General features: G+C 30.3%; 1 long non-coding RNA gene across 1 annotated transcript; it reads right to left on the bottom strand.

The window, feature by feature from the left end:
* Nucleotides 2,913-3,835, bottom strand: LOC107648529. The gene is made up of 2 exons (XR_002349474.1): nucleotides 3,555-3,835; nucleotides 2,913-3,431 (listed from the first exon to the last, which is right to left on the bottom strand). It is a non-coding gene; the product is annotated as an uncharacterized LOC107648529 (long non-coding RNA).

Raw genomic sequence — 4,123 nt, 5'->3', positions numbered from 1 at the left:
ACTTTATTCTTAAAAGAATAAGGTATTGCAACTTGAATATATTCCGTAAACATATTTATAGAAAATGTTTAAGTACAGATATATATAGAGAAAACTTAATTATTTCAAACTGTTCTATATCTTTCGCGGTCTTAATTATGTATTAATATGATAGTGAAATGGGTTTCAACTTAATTACTTAAAATTGATGTTCAATTATAAGTGTGAAAAAAGTTTTAATTTGTGGGAAAATTTTGATAATTATATAAATAAATTTGATTATTCACATATTTGTCATAATTGTATTAAAATAATCCAATGTAAATGCAAAAAACTAAAATTTGATTATTTTAATGAAAAATTGGAGTATTTGGATGCCGGGCAATCCTATTATAAATAAAAAAAATATATGGAATGAATATGAAAAGTGGAGTATTATGTTTGATTTGATTTGGCTTACTCAATTAAATGTCTAAAATCGACAACTCACAATCTATTTTGTGCTCCATAATATTAAGTTTAGTGTAAAGCTTTTACTTTTCAAAAGTAGCTTATAAAAATTAACTTTTAAAAGATGGCTTTTTAAAAGTTGTAGTATTTATATTTGATAAATGATAAATCAAATTAAAAATAGCTTTTAATAAACATAAGCTGTTTGATAAAATAGCTTTTAAAATTTAAAAATACTATAATAGATATAAATCTAAGTATTAAATTTAAAAATTAGTTAATATATGAGGTTATATTAGACTTTTAAATTTTGAAAAACACAATCCAATTTTGAAAAGTTATATCCTCAGTGCGTTCAAAAATACCCTAATTTTTTAAAAACTACAAGTACAAGTACATAATATTTTTGATTTACCAAACATAAAATAAGGAACTTAAACATTTAAAAAGTACAAACACCTCTTAAAAAAATTTTGCCAAACCAAATCTTAGTTGCCCTCACTGCCATCGAATCAAACTGAGACAAAGGAACAGCTAAGCATATCGTCATTACAGAAAAGCCTTCTTGTTAGGGTTCTTTTCCTTTGTTTATTTTCCATAACTACTCATAATCATAATAGCAACAGATAAGAAGACTTATTTTTAACAAAACACACGTGGAACAACACAACGTAGAAAAGATGATTATGAAACGTCGGAAAGACGATTTTAAAATAGTCCAAAAATTAACGACGCTTTTAAAAATTGTGTGGAACATTTGGGACTTTTTTATAATAAAATATGGATGAGGATGATTTTGATTTTTCAGGCAAATTTTGGAGATCAAAATAGTATTTTGGATTTTTCTAATCCTGGGAGACTAAGCTAATAAACTCTCTCTCTTATGGCAAAATATATTTTATTAACTAAACTATCATTACTCAAAGTTCACTACACACCTAGTAGTATGAGTATGATTCACATTGATCTAATATATTTTCCCAAAACTATTTTTTTCACGATTTACAATATTTTAACAAAAAAATCGTACTTGGAAAGATTGATACCAATTCAATTAAACCCAACCAATATTAAATTATTAATAACTAACGAAGAGAATAAGGGAAACGAGAACAATTACATTGCATAGTATACACCCTCCTGGATTACATAATGAGATGTTATCTCTAACTTGTTCCAAATTTTTATTATAAAATATACATCCGCTAAACACATTTTAAACTTCAATGAGGCAATGAATATCACATCTAATCTAACCACAGCAAATGCAACAAGCAAGATACTCAACTTTATAATTAAGTGAATGACAAAAAAATGTCATGCAAATATCTATAATCTAGAATTAGGGCACCTAGAGCTTGCTGCCCAAGCCTAAAATTTTAAAATGCAACAATGATAAATGCTGTCAATGCAAGAAAAAATGAAAACTAAGACAACAAAATTTTGTTGTGAGAATCATATATCGAAACTAAATTCCCAGGATGTTGGTTGTGAACGAATGTTATAAAGAATGTTTCACTACAGACATTCAATTCATCAAACACCTGTATTTAAAGCCTTTCAGATGAAACTTAGTACAACAACATGCACATCACTGCAACTAACTATTTAGGCTATATTACACCTTCATTTTAACACTTTAGTACAAATAAAGATCTCATTCTCATAGCTCTATCATATTCTTGTGACATATTTGTTAAGCTAAATGATCAAGCTACCTTACACCATGCAAGAGTGCCACTGCAAACTTCCATCATTTCCTAATCTGAAACATCTACCGTAGCCCTTTATTCCTATATGGCATTGTCATTCTTTGGTACATCCTTTGATAACAAATCACAAAAAATCAAGGGAATTTCATGCTATGATTTGATTTTGATAAAATTGACACAAAAGAAAACTATACTTGCTTGGTGATTGTGTGGAAGGAAGCAACATTGACTGATGCTTTAAGTTAAACTGCTTAAAATTCAAAACAAATGTTAATCATGACATGTTAGTTATTACCATCTGCAACACAAACATGAATGCAGTGCAAAATGAAGAGAAAAAACAAATCAGAACAACACATAAAACATATGAAATGAAACCTTGTTCATAATAGCATACTGGAAACAGAACATCTACACTTGGTCAATGATCTCTTTCAAATATAAATGAACAAAACGGAACTGTTGAAACAAAAATCTAGATCAAATTGCCTTCTAGAAAGCATGGTTTCAATTCGAAACACAAGTAGGCATCATTTGATGCATGATAATTGCTTGCTCCTCTCAGAGGCAAAAGGCTTCTATTGTTGTTTAAGCAGTTAGCCAGATACAATTTGAATCATGTTACAGTGTTACACCACTGTGATGCTACAACTTTTAACAATAACATCAACTCTGGTTTCTAGTGCTGTAGTTTATTTTCGAGTTAACAATATGATCGTATTCTCGAATTGACAATATTGGCAGAAATTCCTGTTGAATTACAACGATATATTGAAAGAATAGTTTCTAGTTTAATTCTATATTTAACACAAATTATCAACACACTTTTAACTATTCCATACAATCTTCTTTAAGTGCAAAAAAAGACAAAAATTACAGAAAGGATAACAAATTAACAACTCAGTCCCTTTCTCACATGAGCTGGTCATTTTTTGAAACTTTTAACTATTTCGAAATTTTGCAACTATAAATCAGCAATTAATTAGGACTCAGGGGTGTAAGTGCAGTGTAATAATACCCCATACATAACATCACACGAACTATGTAAGTAAAAGATATAAAAATATTTAAAAAGAAAAAAAAGAACAAGCGTACACAAACATACTTTACAAATCAGGCCTTGAGAAGTTCGAAATTGCAGAATGGTGGCAAATGCAAGCAAGGTTTTGTTGATTCTCAGTGAGCCTTTCGTCTCTGGATGTCGCCGAGTTGCTGCTGCAGCTGCTGCTGCTGCTGCTGCTGTATGGGGCGGGGCTTATTCTCAGTGGCCAATCTGTAAATCCAATATACCTAAGGGGGTCACGAGAGCAAATAAGCCAAAAACAACATCACTAGGGTTTGTTCCTGTAAATAAAGAAAATGAATGTTCCAGAGATAAATTGACAAGAAAAAAAGAGAGGATAGAATTAGTACCAAGGCGAAGACGTGAGCTGCGATGAGAATAACGACTAAAAGAGGCAGTGCGTTGAGGATCCATGGATGCTCAAGCGACTTCACCATTGCGAGAGAGAGAGAGAGAGAGATTAGGATCTGGGGCCTTGATACGGTGTCGTTTTGTTGTTAGATTTGTTGAAGGTGATTTAGTCGTTTTAGTTTATCGGCAAACGGAGATCTCTCTGGAGAAGACAGGCTCTGCCACTACGGTTAACTTACTTTACTGTACAATCGTACAATTTTTTGAAAGTAGTGTTAGGAGACCAGTTAATACTGTGAGATGATATTTAATGGTGTAGGATTAATTATTTTTTTTTGATGATTAAGTACTGACCAGATTTTAACAAAAATACTAACTCTCTGGATTTTCTCATTTTTTTAAAGCAACCCCAAATATGTTCACAAGAATATTAGGGCTAACAGGTTTTCTCATTTTTTTAAAGCAACCCCAAATATGTTCACAAGAATATTAGGGCTAACAGGTTTTGTTTTTGTAGTTATGTTAGTTATTATTAATATTTTTAATAGTATAAAATTTTATTTAATAG

This window comes from Arachis ipaensis, chromosome B06 (genome assembly GCF_000816755.2).
Source record: "Arachis ipaensis cultivar K30076 chromosome B06, Araip1.1, whole genome shotgun sequence".
In the NCBI taxonomy this organism is placed as follows: domain Eukaryota; kingdom Viridiplantae; phylum Streptophyta; class Magnoliopsida; order Fabales; family Fabaceae; genus Arachis; species Arachis ipaensis.
The sequence above is the reverse complement of the archived record's forward strand: the minus strand, read 5'-3'. Positions and strand labels throughout refer to the sequence as shown.